Raw genomic sequence first — 16,298 nt, 5'->3', positions numbered from 1 at the left:
CCAATACATCTTTATCTGCAGCATTGCTTTCACATATTTTATCAGGTTTGATTTGTTCAACCGGCAACTTCCGGGGCTGAAAAATGAAGCCAGTGTAGAAGTGCCAAAAACCTGCATTCTATCCAAGGGCCATCAGGGGGCGACTCCACTGGCTGCAAAAAGAAGTCCGATTGTATTTAGTCTATGAGAAAATGACCCTACTTCTCTCTTGATTTATTACCTCAGTAAACTACTTCCTAATGAGTTTATGATCTCAATAGCTAGTTTCACGTCTTCTCAACACAGCATGATGTTCGTTTTGTAAATTATGGTCCCATTTAATTTAAATTTGACGGCAGAGCAGGGTATGCTTTAGGGCGTGGCTACGTTGTGATTGACAAGGCACTACCACGGCGACGACGTTGCGTACGTGACCTAACGTAACCATTGCGTATAGGCCTAGCTGTTGCTATTTATTATTGTTTTCAGTTCACTGAAGTGAGTTGAACTTTGTGATCGCCTAAAAAAAAGTCTTGTTCAGCGTTTGGTTTTAATAAAAGACCCATCAGTGAGTCGGATGATCAGTTTTTCCGGTGAGTACATTTTGTTTTAACGGTTTTAGGCCTGTTTTTCGCTAGCGAAAATTAGCATTAGCATTAGCGTTAGCATTAGCATGATCACTGTTAACCATAGATTCTAAATGCACCGTACTAACCAAGCTAGCAACTAGCGCTATGGTCAGCTCATCCCTCTCGTCCAAATATGCTCACTTCTGGCTCCAAAAATCAAACATGGCGATGGTCAAATCGCTACACTCGAGGCTTCAAAACGGCAGTTTGCAAACCAATGGGCAACGTCACGGTGACTACGTCTATATTTATATACAGTCCATGGTTTTGTCACAGTTACATCAACATCTTCTGCTTAAATGAAGACAGACATGTATGATTTCAGTTCAGTTACCGTTTATTGATTGAATCGTAAGTTGTCTTGAGTTAAATGTTCCAACTCACCATACTCACCATGCTTTCCCCGGAGTCAAAAGGGGTGGCACTAGTCTACCCCCCGCGTTTATTTTCTTGCTGACAGTGATGTTATGGGTTAAACCAAGTGTGGGGTATTGTGTGGGGGTGTTGTGTTGAGTTGAATGGTTTTGATTAGTGTTTCATTTAGTATTTGTTTGGCATACGGTGAGAAATAGTTAAAGTATTGTGTGCATAATGATTGAAAGGGTAATGCTGACTGTTACAAGTGACATTGTCATATACTGGTTGTCAGTTTAAGATAAAAATCACCACAGAGAGAAATGTGGTTTTACCTAAAGTGATTGCAGTAGATTGGAGGGTCTATTTAATATTTCTAAGAGTAAATCCCAACCTCTTTAATATCACTCTTGTCACTGTCTCTTTCACACAGCCTGGTTTATATTGCACCATGATGACATCATGTCATATGTGTTGGACTGTCCGTTATGGGGTTCATACCAAGCTGCCTGGGTCTTGCTCTGCTGGAAATACATGTCAGCAACAGCAACAAATGAAGTTAGATGATCAAATTGAAGTAGCAACAAAACCTTTTATAAATAAGTTAGATTTTTAATAATAAAGAACAAATGCTTGAATCTGTTGCAAGCAATTTTTAACAGACATGTTGTAGGGCAGCTAAAAAATGAGAGTAGATTCAGGAAAACACCTAATAGTTCCTCAGCAGATAGCTACCACTAACCTAAAATCAAAATACACACTACATTTTGTGGAGCTGTCAGTGACATGAGAGGATACAATAGAAATGGTATATGAGAGGAAAAAGATTAGAAATGGAGAGTTGGCAGCAGAGGCAGAGGGGTGTGGTTGGAAACCTAAGCCCTGCCCAGAGGAGGCTGGGTGAAGGGTTTTGTTGGCAAATCAGCTTCGTCCTGTTAAGTCAGCTGGGTATAAAATGGCGGCGCCTAACGCAGGCGGTGTAAAGCGTGGTTGACACTGCGATGAGAGGCTGTGTTTAGAGGAAAGAGAGATTGAGACAACGTTTGGTAAGTGAAGAACTTAGTGTTAACTTGTGATGCTATAGACAGAAGTGTATGATGTGTTTCTTGCTAGGATGAGGTAGCTGAGGAGGCTTAGTTGGTTTGTTTGGTGAATTGAGCAGCATGTTGGTAATGACTAGATAGCTGCATATTTGATAGCCTGACATGCTAGTTGGCTGTTGTTAGTGACCATATTGTTGGCTAATGGTGTTAGACAGGTGTATGCTTCGTTAATTGCCAAGATTTGGTAGCTGTAGCAAAATTTTTGGTTACATGGTGGTTCAGGCAGCATGCTGCATAGCATAGCATGCTATTAGCAGGGCTGGTTAACTTAGCATGCTAGTTGGTTAAGTATGCTTTCTTGTTTGGTGTAGCTGGTGGATCAGGCAGTATGATGGTTAGCTTATCATATTGTTTGCATGCTAGTTAGCTTAGAGGGCTGGTTAGGTCGTTTGGTTTAGTTGGTGGCAGCAGAGGCAGAGGGGTGTGGTTGGAAGCCTAAGCCCTGCCCAGAGGAGGTTGGATGTAGGGTTTTGTCGACCAATCAGCTTCATCCTGATTAAGCCAGCTGGGTATAAAATGGCAGCGCCGAACGCAGGCAGTATAAAGCGTGGTTGGCACTGCAGTGAGAGGTCGTGGTGTGTAGGGAAGAGACTGAGACAACGTTTGGTAAGTGAGGAACTTAGTGTTAACTTGTTATGCTATAGACAGAAGTGTATGACGTGTTTCTTGCTAGGATGAGGTGGCTGACGAGGTTTGGTTGGTTTGTTTGGTGAATTGAGCAGCATGTTGGTAATGACTAGTTAGCTGCATATTTGATAGCCTGACATGCTAGTTGACTGTTGTTATTGACCATATTGTTGGCTAATGGTGTTAGACAGGTGTATGCTTTGTTAACTGCCAAGGTTTGGTAACTATAGCAAAATATTTGGTGGTTCAGGCAGCATGCTGGATAGCATGGCATGCTACTAGCAAGGCTAGTTAGCATAGCATGCTAGCTGGCTCAGGCAGTATGATTAGCTTATCATATTGTTAGCATGCTAGTTAGTATAGTGGGCTAGTAGTTCAACAGTTTTGTTAGTTGGTGGCTCAGAGCATGTTGGTTAGCTTAGCATGCTGTTAGCATAGCACACTATTAGCTAGTTAGCTTAGTGGGCTAGTTAGAGTTACAGCTTGTTTAGTGCAGTTGGTGGCTCAGAAAGCATACTAGTTGGCCTCATATGGTGTGATAGACAGGAATGTCTGCCTTGTGTGCTAAGATGAGGTAGCTAAGGGTGATTTAGCAGTTGCTTGGTAGGTTGAGCAGAATGACAATGTTGATGGCAACAAGCTGGCTAGATTGACAAGGTGGTAGTTGGTTGGCTTGTTAGTGTTGGCTGGGGTCATGCAACGGGCATAGTCAGACATGTTGGATACCACAGCTACCACTAGCAAGCTGCTATTAGCAGGCTTGTTGGCTAAATATGCAGTTTGTGTTTTAGCGTAGCTGGTGCATCGGAAGGCATGCTGGCTAGCATACCACCCTATTAGCATGCTAGTTAGCTTAGCAGGCTACTTAGTTTAACACGTTTGGTTCAGAAAGCATGATACTTAGCCTAATGTGATGTGGTTGTATATGCTTTGGTGGTCTTCATTCACTATGTTTAGGTAGCTGAGGGTGGTGGTATGGTTTAGCTGTTACTTGGTAGGATGAGTGGAATGATGCTGGTGATAGCAACATACTGGCTAGTTTGGCAAAGTGGTGGTAGTAGCTGGTTGGCTTGCTAGTGTTAGCTAGGGTAGTGTGACTGGCATAGTCAGGCAACATGTTGGATACCATGGCTACTACTAGCAAGCTGCTATTAGCAGGGAAGTTGGCTAAATATGCTGTTTGTGTTTTAATGCAGTTGGTGGATCACAAAGCATGCTGGCTAGCATAGCGAGCTAGTTAGCTTAGCTAGTTTAACATGTTTGGTTCAGAAAGCATGATAGTTGGCCTAAGGTGATGTGGTTGTATATGCTTTATTTTTTTGCTAAGATGAGGTAGCTGAGGTTGATTTAGCTGTTTGGTGGGAGGAGCAGAATGATGATGGTGATAGCAACACGCTGGCTAGTTGGCAAGGTGGTAGCTGGTGGCTTGCTAGTGTTAGCTGGGGTAGAGAGACTGGCATAGTCGGGCAACATGTTGGATACATGGCTGCTATTAGCAGGCTAGTTGGCTAAAAGTGTAGTTTGTCTTTTAATCTCGACTGTGGCTCAGTGGGCATACTCCATAGCATAGCATGCTGTAGCAGGCTAGTTGGCTAAATATGCTGTTTGTGTTGGTGTAGTTGGTGGATCAGAAACCATGCCAGCATGGTTTCTTGGCATAGCACACTATTAGAATGCTGGTTAGCTTAGCATGGTAGTTAGGTTAATATGTTTGGTTTAGAAAAAATGATGGTTAGCCTAACATGATGTAGTTGTATATGCTTTGAATTTATTCTTACTCTGAAGTGAGGGTGATTCAGCTGTTGCTTGGTAGGTAGAGCAGCATGCTGGCTAGTTTGACATGGTGTTGGCTGGTTGTAGTGTGTTAAAGATTTGGTAAGACAGGTAAAGGAACATAATTCAAGAGAAGTTTAATGCCTGTGTGGTTGCTAATTAGAGGCTGTCGAGATAAGTGGTAACAGTTGAGTGATGGTGGTTGGACAACTGAGTGTGCCATGGCATTCAAAGTATCTGCTCTTGGCTTGGGTGAGGATAGGATGAAAGGATGCTTTTAAAGGTAGAGTAGGCCAGAGAAAGACTAGTGGAGCTAGATGGGGTAGTTGTGATAACAGCCAGACTACTGAGTGGGCCATGCCATCAAAGGATAGGTTCACCTTCAAGTGTCTTTTAAACAGTCAGTTGCTTGTATGTACTAAAACAGGTTTTGTTTGCTGTAATTCCTCCTCTTACTGACAAATAGACTCCTTCCTGATGTGCTTTCAGTTTAAGTGGTGGGGGTACAAAATCTAGTCCAATGCAAAATGTATACCCATGCTTATTTGAAGTTGAGTCTTTGGCAGTCTGAGTCAGTCAGACCAGGTGATTAGTTTCCAGCACATCTCTTCAGTTTGAAATTCCATGTTGACCTGTGGTGGCAGGGTAACAGGGAATTTTAAACTGAAGACTTGTTGGAATGAATTACCTGGTTTGACTGACTCAGACTGCCAAAGACTCATAGCAACTTCAGATAAGCATGGGTATAACTTTTGCATAGGACTAGATTTTGTCCCACCACTTAAACTGAAAGCACATTAGGAAGGAGTCTATTCGTCAGTAAGAAAAGGAGGAATTACAGCAAACAAAACCTGTTAGTGCATATAGCATCTGACTGTTTAAAGATACTTGAAGAATGTGAACCTATCCTTTTTAAGATGACACTGCCCATCAAAGCCAGTTCAACCAGCCACAGCATTTTAGCCTTAGCAAATGTAATGTAGATATAAGGTTGGGTCAAACTGCCAAGTATCTGCTTTTTGCTTTGTTAGGAGTAGAATTTAAAGGACAAGTTCACAATTTTCAAGTCTGTCTTAAAACGGTCAGTTGCCCATATGATTGAAACAGGTTTTGCTCTCTGTAATACCTCCTGTTTATGCTGACAATTAGAAGATTCCTCAGTGCTGAGGAAAATTCAGACCTCATTTCACACAAAATGTTTTGACAAGTTTATGAAGCTTCAGCCATCTGAGTCAAATCGACTGGATATCTTCCACAGTTAGTCCTTGCACAAAATTAGTTTCTGTTTCCTTGGTCAGCTGCAGTGGAAGGATTATAACAGAGGAAAATTTGTACATGGTTACAGCCTTTAGTACAGGTTTTCCTTTGTCATAATCCTTCCACTGCAGCTGACCAAAGAAACACTGAGAAACTAATTTTGTGCAAGGACTAACTGTGGAAGATATCCAGTCGATTTGACTCAGATGGCTGAAGCTTCATAAACTTGTCAAAACATTTTGTGTGAAATGAGGTCTGAATTTTCCCCAGCACTGAGGAATCTTCTAATTGTCAGCATAAACAGGAGGTATTACAGAGAGCAAAACCTGTTTCAATCATATGGGCAACTGACCTAAGACAGACTTTAAAATTGTTAACTTGTCCTTTTTATAATTCTACTCCTAACAAAGCAAAGAGCAGACTCATAGCAGCATGACCTGGTCTTCTGTCTGCATTATATCTGCTCAGGTTAAAATACAGTGACTGGCCTAACTGGTTTGATAGGCAGTAGTGTCCCCCCCCCCTCTCCAAGTGGATTTATAATGGCACAGTCAGATACGCACTGCGGGGCCATTTAATCATATGTGACACACTGAAATACACAAACAATAAATAAAACCACATTGCCTCTTCATTTTGTGTCCAAACAATTCAATGAGTCTTTATTGTCATGGCCATATTGAAATACAGTATTGTCAAAGCATATTGTACAAGTTTTAACATACAAACAGTAAAACATTGTTAGTCTTATAGTTTGAGAACAACCATGAAGGAAGAAAGCTGAACTTAATTGATATGAGCAATAATGGAAATAATAATAGCTTTGATTTGAAAAATATACATATGTACGTGCACATAAAACATACACTGACAATACTTTATGGCCATAGTAAAATGGCCATAAAGGTCATTTTATTGACTTTATTTTACATTGTTATTCACAGTATGCCAAATATACACTTCCATCTGTAATCTCCGGGACTTCACTTGGTCGCTTGTCATTCATCCCTCATGGACTACCAGGTCAAATCCACCTTGGCTGCAAAGATGTGTAGGGTTTTCTTCACCCGTTCTGCAGCAGCATAACACCTCAGCCTCCTATGGAAAAGACAAAGATAAACTGCAAGAGCAGAACTCTACAAAATGATATATATTGTATATTTTATATGTATATTTTACAAGTAGCTTGTTCCACTTGGAATAATAACTAAATGATAATGTGAAAGACAAATTAAACAGGTTCACAATTTTATTTGAACTATGCAGAACATTTAAAATAGGTTATATTGTCTTTTTTTTTTAAAGACAGAAGATGAACTACATCCTCGAGGGGACGACTCATTTGAAAGAGACATGAGGACAGCAGCAAAAGTGTTAAGTTTAATTTCTCAGTTCTCTGACTTAAAGGATAGGTTCACAATTTTTCAAGTCTGTCTTAAAACAACAGTCAGGTGTCCATATGAACACAGAGGTTTTCTTTACTGTAATCATTCCTCCTGTTCATACTGGTCAATCAAAAGATCCCTGTCAGATGCACTTTCAATGTAAGTGATGGCGGCCAAAAGAGTCATTTTGTGTAAAAATGTATTAAAGTTGATCTGAAGCTTATAGTCTTTTAAGATTATAGTCTGAGTTTGTCATATCGAGTGGATATCTGACACATTTACAGTCTTTAGCATCAAATTCCCTCTTTGTGTTTCCTCGGATAGTGTTTCCCTGTTGAGCTGTGGTGGAAGTATAAGTATAAAAGAGGAACATTGGCACTAAAAAGACTGTAATGTTGAAAGATATCTACTTGATTTGACTCATTTGGACAACTGAAGCTAATATGAAACTTCAGTTGTTCAAATGAGTCAAATCAAGTTGATATCTCTCAACATTACAGTATTTTTAGTGCCAAAGTTCCTTTTGTTACTATACTTCCATCACAGCTCAACAGGGAAAACATTGTCTGAGGAAACACAAATAGGGAATTTGATGCTAAAGACTGTAAATGTGTCAGATATCCACTTGATACGACTAACTCAGACTATAATCTATAAGGACTATATAACCTTCAGATCAACTTTATTACATTTTTGCACAAAATGACCCTTTTCGCCGCCATCACTTACATTGAAAGTGCATCTGAAAGGGATCTTTTGATTGACCAGTATGAACAGGAGGAATGATTACAGCAAAGAAAACCTCTCTGTGTTCATATGGACACCTGACTTGTTTTAAGACAGACTTAAAAAAACTGTGAACCTATCCTTTTTTAAGTCAGAGAACTGAGAAATTAAACTCACCACCTCTGATGTTGTCCTCATGTCTTTTTCAAATGCTTGAGTCGCCCCCTGTAAGGCTGCAGTTCATCTTCTGTCTTAAAAAACAAACAAAGAAAAAAACACTTAATTTATTTTAAATAGTTAAAACATGAACAACATCAGACAGGGACAATTTGATTATTTTCCATTTAACACCTGTAGAGTATTCATTTGTTAATCTTACATTATCTAGGAAGGCAGCACAGTCTGGTTATAATTAAAGGCAACATGAGGTGAGCTTTGGATCAGTACTTCTGAAAGGCGACATGACTGTGACTGCACAGAGGGAGTAAACTTAATCAAATTTATAGACTGTTTGAATAATGGCTAGATTTTAAGCCTCGTGTTGAAGTGCCAATCAGATTAATTCATATACAGACATGAGGCCAAAGAACTTGAAGTGAAAATAGTTCTTGCTTTCGATACTGACACTTACTACTGAGAATGAAGCAAATATACAGTACATATTCCCAAAGTAAAAGAACAAATGGTGGAAAAACTACAGGAACTCAATCATTAGTTTAAGAGAAACACACAGATTAAAATTTTTACCTCAGAAATGTCGTCAAGCTTTCATCTCGGCATCGGGAACACTAGTTGCACTTCACCTGGCAGGAGGATGCTTGATGCATCTGTCTCGTGGGCAAACAATGAAAACTTAGATGTAATATATGTCTAACATAGACACATTGCCATATAAATATTGTTATTGAGGTATTTTGAGCTTACTTTTAATTAGCAGGACAACTTACAATAATGAAATCATAGCATCCAGTATGGTGTGCTATAGATACAGACATTTGTTAGTATCTTTGAAAGAACACAGAGAATTTGTTTAAAACTAGATCAACATGAAGATGTCACAGTGATTTCCTTCAGGTTGTCTCCTGACATCCAGGCATGTCAAAAAAGAGTTAAGTTATATGTTAATGTCAAGTATACAAGCTCAATGCTATTACCTCTATGTCAAAACCAGGACTGATTGACTGGACAAGTTTTCTACAATTGTGAAGAAAGTGTGTTTATATTAAGGGTTAAATATTTATCTGTGAGGTCATGTTAGAACAACATACAGATCAACCACAAAAATGCTCTTCTCCTGTGAAATATACAGCAACTACGAGCCCACACAAAGAAAAGTATATTTCTGGGTATATAGCAGCCGTAATTACACACTTCATCAATCGTCAACCAAACCATTCATCAACTGTTACTAACGGTTCATTCCATTTCATTATTCAAGGTCCAAAAGTCAGCATGTGTCAGGTATGCCTGTAACTCTGTCACTGGCTTCTCGATATCCAAGGTCTAGTTGAGTTGATGAATGGAGAAAAAAAAATCTGAATAAAAGTAATTTCAAACTAAATATAAGGTCTCTCAAAAGCCTTACAGAGGAAATTAATGGCTGGTGGCTAGGTGTCAAGCTCTTGGGTAAGATGCATTTGCAGGACAAAAATAAGCCATGTAAAAAAACAAAAATGTCCTACCTTTGTCTGTCAGTGTGAAGCTCTCATTGTCGGTGAGGGTTGGCACTGTACAGTTGTTCCAAGTGATGGGGGTCCTGGCACTGGAAGAGATATAAAAATATGCATTAAATGAAAAGGAATATTTTTCAGTCCACACGAACATCATATTTCACATTACAACTGTAAAACAAACCATGTTACCTGAACTTGATACCTACCTAACACTGCTTGACCCAAATCATTAAGTCGCTGTTCCAAAAGTTTTCTGTTTGCGTCATTGTTTCTGAGCTGTACCATCTTTCTCATTAGTGTTAATGGTGTCATGTTATCAAGGAGGTAGATGTTCGTCTGCTCACCTGGCTATTGAGTGGGTGAAGTTCAGTAACCAGGTTGATCCTTCTGGTGCTGGCCTCGTGGACAATTGGCAGGTGTTTCCAGGACAGAAGATGAACAGCAAAACCTCTTCCACACTCTGCTATCAGGTTGAACTTGCGTGAAACAGTAAAGTGAGAAATATGCAAGTGGACAATCTCAAACACAGTCTGTGACCCTTACCAGATATGGCCTCAGATTTTCTAGAATATCTTGTGTCTATGTGTCTTGTCTTCATCTCCTCTTGGAGTCTCATTATTAGATCCATCTGTGATCCCTTCAGGTCTACATCGCAGGCCTTGCCCACAGAAAAACCTGAGATAGAAAAAAATAGGGAAGACATGTCTGCAAAATATAGCAATACATACTTTACATCACATGCTTTTTGGAAGGCCCTGGTAAATTCTGCTTAATGAGCTCATCCACAAGACAGTCCTCCGACAACACGCTGACTTCAGCGGAGAAACTTTGTCAAACTGTGATTAACACTGCATCCTTCCCAATTCATGGGGCCCAGTGATCAAAGCTGGGATTTACAGACAAGTTGTTCGAAAGGTATTAATCATACGGTAATTACACCATAGCATTCAATAAAGGTAATTGCTAATTTAGAAGAAATTTGAGAGCATGCAATCACTTTGGACAAAGCCACAAGAAATCATTTCCAGCTGAACAGAACCCCAGAAATCTTCAATTTTAACTTCACCACTGAAGTCTCTTTCACGTCGCTCACTGAGAGAAAAACTAGTCATTTATTGGCTCCTCTACCCAATGCACATGAGACAGTGACATACCGGGAAAGGTCAATAATCCTTTTTTGTGCAGGTCGATCAAAACTACTGGAGGTTAGTAACTGCAGCAAGCAAGAATATGAACGATCATGACTTGTCAATATCTCAAAGTGGCGACATGAATGGAGGATAGTGTCTCTGGCAAGAAATTTTAGTCTCCTCAGGCTTTCCTGTGAATGGACCACCTCTCACACAGAAACATGATTCTAAAAATGAAGGCAAAATTCAAAAATCTGCTATGTATACTTTGGAAGTGAGTTCTAAGCAACAGGACAAACTTTTGAGCATTTTTCTCACCACTACTATTGCATTTATACCCACTTTTATGTCAGATATGAGCATAGTTCAAAGTTCAATGTAACAGTTGTCAAAGTTGTGGAGACCTTCTAGCCATTCCTGCAGATCATCTTATTTAAGAGCAAGAAATAAAAACTACGGATGCACGATATTATCGGCACGTCATCGGTATCGGCCTATAAAAGCTCTAAAATGAAATATCGGTATCTATAATAGACAAAAACTGTTACAAACTACAGAAGTATATACAAAAGTAAAAACACCCCTCATAAGTACATTACTTTCAATTCAAATTAGAGTACCTCCACACAGCCAATTAAGTATCAAATCACCATTTATGTATGATAACGATGTGCATCCGCACCAAATCAGGAGGAAAGCCGAGCTCCAACTGTACCCATTACCACTGGCTGTGACCACCAGCCATTTCTGCTGCTGTGGCTGTAGCTATTACTGTATCTAATGGCTGTAATTGTCACTGACTGAACAAGACATTGGCCAGCATTGAAAGCATTGAAAAGCCAGACACTCCCGCCAGGACTTGAACCTGGTTCTTCTATCACATAGGATAGATGTGTTACCCATACACCACGAGAGTTCAGGAGTAGCTTCACCACAACACTCAGCCAACACAAAATACTGGGGCTAGTTGTAAGTTAATTTTACACATTAAAAATCTGTATCACGACAGCCACAGCAATAGCTATAATCATAGCCATAATCACAGCCATGTCCATAGTCATTCATTTACATTGCCACATTACTGTACAGCTTTACATACAGTAAACATTAAATACATTTACCATTGATGACATGACTGCAGTGGTAAATTGTCACAAAACCTTTACCTGATACATACCAACTGCTATGAATCCAGCTAACTTTTGTTTCAGCAGCCAACCTGCGTCCATCCCCACGATTGGAGCTCGGCTCTGGTCTCAGGTCTTTTTAGTATAAATCTCCGTCCACACTGAAGTGCCTGAACAATAGAAAACATTTCAATCTCCCATTTCTCCTCTTTCAGGAAGTGAACAACCAAACTGTGCATCAGTCAACATCTTGCCAGCTGTGAATTATAGTTTTACAAATTGTTTTACTTATAGAGTACTTTAAGCAATAAGAAAAGTGCTCTCCAAAGTTAAGAAATTATTCACAGGACATAAGAAGCATTGAGGACAACTGCAAAAGATAGAAAACAAGTATTGCATTTCATATATAAAAAAAAGTGACCTCTTGATAAAAGAAATAAAACAAACAGCTCATGATAAACGAAGGACAGTATATCAATTGTTTAGAAAGGCCAGTAAAGCCAGACAGTCCTCTGGTGGGTCTCAGCTGGTTAAATCTCTGCTCTGCCTCCTGCTAACATTAATCTCTCCACCTGGGCTGCAGTAAGGATCATTTAAGTCGAGTCCCAGACAAGTCCAAGTAGCTAAAGGGTCCAAGTCAAGATGAGACAAAAATTCAATTGTCAATTTTGTCTGAGGGAAGTAATCATATTGATGTTGCAAGCTAACCATGATCTCTTTCCACTAGTTTGTATTCAGGGCCATAGCTACCACTGACAACAGGAAGCTCATGCAGACTCAACATATTAAACTTCTACTTGTCTTACGCAAAAAAAAAAAAAAAAAAAACACTTATGAAATTTCAAAATTAAAGTATTCTGCACAACCAGAACTACACTCACCAAGCACTTTTAGGAACACCTGTGAAATCTAATGCAATCCAAGACAACAGCTCTGCCATAAATTCTACTTTTACGAAGCTAATGCATTTTCAGGTTTTGTTGACATTATCAGAAAGGTGATAATTCATCTTTAAAAAAGTGAATATAATGCACTGCAGTACACCACCACCCACTACAACCTCAATGGTAAACATAAAGTAGAATCATCACCTTTCTGGCAATGTCAACAAAACCTGAAAATGCATTAGCTTCATAAAAGTATAATTTATGGCAGAGCTGTTGTATTGGATTGAATTAGATTGCACAGGTGTTCCTAACAGACTGCTTGGTGAGTGTGTATTCCTGGCAGTGAGGCCTGGAAACCATCATATATTGAATGAATAAATGAATAAATGAACATGGAGAAAATAAAATGGAAAATTGTACACCATTTTTTTGGTGTGTAGTAAAAACTTGGGAAGCAGGTGGCGCTGGGAGAATTTGAACATCAGTAAATCCTGATTACAGACCTGTGTGTATCCTCAGATGATTTAATATCCTCATACATGGTACATGATCTGACAGAAAAACAATATATTTTAAATTATACAATACACTACAACTTAAAGCTGATTCTATATGATTTGATTCAACTAAGATTTGATAATGTACCTTGTTAATTAAAGTCCATTCACAGCATTTATATTTGCTTCTAACTTATATTTTGTTTGCTTTATGGGCAAACCAGGAGAAGTTTGGGGTCAGCGTGCTTTGTCAGTAGTTAGCACAACACAAGTTAGCTTAAGTTAAAGGGGACATACATATAGATATTTAATGGCCAATTCTGTTTTTTCACCACTTTCACTTGAGAAAAAGTGTTAGACATCATAGCAAAAGCCTTAGCACTGCTTAAAAACAGTTTCAGATTTGTGAAACCTTTATATTGTTTATGAAAGCAGAAAGAAAGGGCGATTTCACTGATATTTCTCCATCCAGCCCACATGAGGCCAGAGGCCTGTACTATGAAGCAGGGGTACGTCACCATGGCAACTGATGCTGAACAGCTAACCTGCCTCAGAGAATCGGATCACTGGAAATCAGATCGCTGGAAAAAAAAGGAGTAATCATTCCTACAGGATCCTGACATGGACAAAAGTCCTGAGTTTACAATAAAGTGACAAGTGAAAAAGAGCACTATTAATTTTTATAGGTCAGCAGAAACATGTTATTGTTCCAGGCTGTGTCCACTCGGGTTTTACAACAGAGCTTCTAACAAACACAGAGATTGTTTATGACACTAATCACATAATGATGATTTTAGCTGCATTTTAATTATGCAAAGTTGATTTTATCCCTGGAGTGATAGTTGACAGCATGGATGATTTTACACCTGATCCCATCACTGCAGCTCAGAATAACATGAGACAAATGTGTGATGATAACTGGAAATAAAAACAAAAGCTTCTTTTATTAGAAATATAATCCTCACGCTGTTAATTGGCTCCCATGATTATAAATGCAACATCTGGGTCAGACAGACCTCATCAGTCACTACTACTTTTCCACTCTTTGCTTTGGTAACAGAAGCAGTCTAACATTACTTTTAAGATTTTTTTATGGGACATATTCTGAATGGTTTCTTCATCATCCCACTAAATAGCAGAAATACTCACTCTACAGTAAAGTCATATATAATGATTCCTACATGTATTTTAAGCCTTAGCCTACTTTTAATATGTGGAAATTATTTCTATTGGCTTTATATCTTATTCTGTTGTATGATTACAGGCTCATTTATATTTCACTTCATTGAAAATGACTTTTTGCTGTCCCCACAAGTTTTCTGCAGGTACTTTGTATCACAGTCTCATCTCATGTCATGTGAAGTACTTGATGCTCTTAATTAACAACCTTGCCTTTTACACATGAATGCACTCGTACCTGGATAGGAAAACTCAGGGTTGAGTTAGCTAGTTGATAGTCAGCTTCGTGGTGTTGTTATCCAGGACGGCCAATGTTAGGTTCAGTGAAGCCAGCTCAACCAAAGAAAGCCAGACTTAGTTGAACTTGCTTCGTAGTTCAGGCCCCAGGTCTAACGTGGTCTGGAAGGAGAAATATCAGTGAAATCGCACCTTTTTTTGTTTTCATAAGAAAAGCAAAGATTTTACGAATCTGAAATTGGGTTTAAACAGCGTTAAGACTTTTTGCTACGATGTCTAACACTTGTTCACAAATGTTAGTGGTGAAAAAGCGGAGAACCGGTCGCTAAATATCACCATTTGTTTCCCCTTAACCCCGAATCAGAAGCTAACTTTAGCGTCATCGATAACTTTCGACATAAATTAGCCGAAAGTTGCTCACACTTTCCAAGAAAATGTGTTTCAGTCATGTACTGCAGGCTCCCAGTGCTCCAGTGTTAAACACAGGTAACTATTAACAGATAACTAGTTAGCTGTGAAGAGACAAAAGGTAAAAGTTTGTGCGTTGACAACGCGGACGCTAACAACGGCTAGCTTACCGTCCGCGTGTCGTCCGGTAAGTTAACGTTAGTGACGTTGATTTAAATTTACACAAACTGATAACGCGACAGACTTTAACAGCACAACCAGGGACTAGCAATAAATCCAATCTGTGTTCAGGATGATGAAAATCTGCCACATACCTGTTTCACCACGTGCAGTAAAGTTAGTTTGTCACGCTGGTCTGCAACGCCGCAGGTGCACCTTTCTCACCTGAACGAGCCTCGCGTCTTCTTCTGCGGTTTGTTTTTATGCTGCAAACGGTAATTTCCTGTTTCCGGTTTGTTTCGGACTCAAAAAAGATTGAACTGAAAAAAACACACAAACATCTTTATTTAACAGTTCCAATGAACTCACGAATATATCGAGGAATACATACAAGAATTGGGAAAAATAATTAAAAATGAAAAAATAATCACAATCCGGTCTATGTTTGCATTGTTCTTCTTAGTACATCAGTGGTTTGCACACATAATGAATTTGCCCAAATTATAATTATTAAGCAACACGTCTTTATTATTCCAAATAAAACACTTGTGTGGATTAAAGTTATGTTTATAAATCGTTGACTGTGCTAACCGGGCTTGTTTGTGAAATGCAGACAGTTTAACAGGTTACTTGTCAATATTAAAATTGCACATCATTGGAAAAGAAAGGCCATCTTTCTTATAAGTAATCAAATTCAAACGACAATAACGTCAACATGCATGAGTAAAAAAAGAGGAAACAAAATGCTAGGAAATTAAATTTTAACATTACACAAAAAATATTTGGTAAACGGATAAAGCATGAAGCTCTTCACATTCAATTGAAATCAAATAATGTATAGGAGAGGAAAGCATAAATTTAAGAATTGAAAAAAAAGTTTGGGTGTTTGCTGTTCTTTACTCTGAGCTTAATTAAAGAGTTGTAATATAGCTGAATATCACTAATAAAGAGAGTGAATTTGGGTTTTCTCTTTGTCCATTGCATGGCATATATATGGAATTTGTTTGGAACAGTTGAATTGAAGAGATAACATTCTTGTCCATTTAATTATTTTCAGAATACATTGAAATATCAAAACCATACAGCGTGACCATTTGACCAGTTTTACTAGATAGAAAGTTTTACACATCATTCCAAAATAATTTGGTATGAAAAAAATAAGTGAATG

The 16,298-nt window shown here is 38.8% G+C and overlaps 1 protein-coding gene and 1 long non-coding RNA gene across 5 annotated transcripts in view; one reads left to right on the top strand and one right to left on the bottom strand.

The window, feature by feature from the left end:
- LOC137176907 (gamma-aminobutyric acid receptor subunit gamma-3-like) overlaps positions 1–16,298 on the top strand; it is a 125,893-nt gene that overhangs the window by 79,347 nt on the left and 30,248 nt on the right. The window lies entirely within an intron of this gene.
- Positions 6,636–16,216, bottom strand: LOC137176908 (uncharacterized). Of its 2 annotated transcripts, XR_010925887.1 has the most exons (7): positions 15,286–16,215; positions 14,565–14,725; positions 10,050–11,933; positions 9,851–9,982; positions 9,516–9,595; positions 8,581–8,660; positions 6,636–6,820 (listed from the first exon to the last, which is right to left on the bottom strand). It is a non-coding gene; the product is annotated as an uncharacterized lncRNA (long non-coding RNA). The 2 variants fall into 2 exon arrangements; XR_010925886.1 differs by having other exon boundaries at positions 9,851–11,933; positions 15,286–16,216.

Source organism: Thunnus thynnus, chromosome 24, assembly GCF_963924715.1.
Source record: "Thunnus thynnus chromosome 24, fThuThy2.1, whole genome shotgun sequence".
NCBI lineage: Eukaryota > Metazoa > Chordata > Actinopteri > Scombriformes > Scombridae > Thunnus > Thunnus thynnus.
The sequence above is the reverse complement of the archived record's forward strand: the minus strand, read 5'-3'. Positions and strand labels throughout refer to the sequence as shown.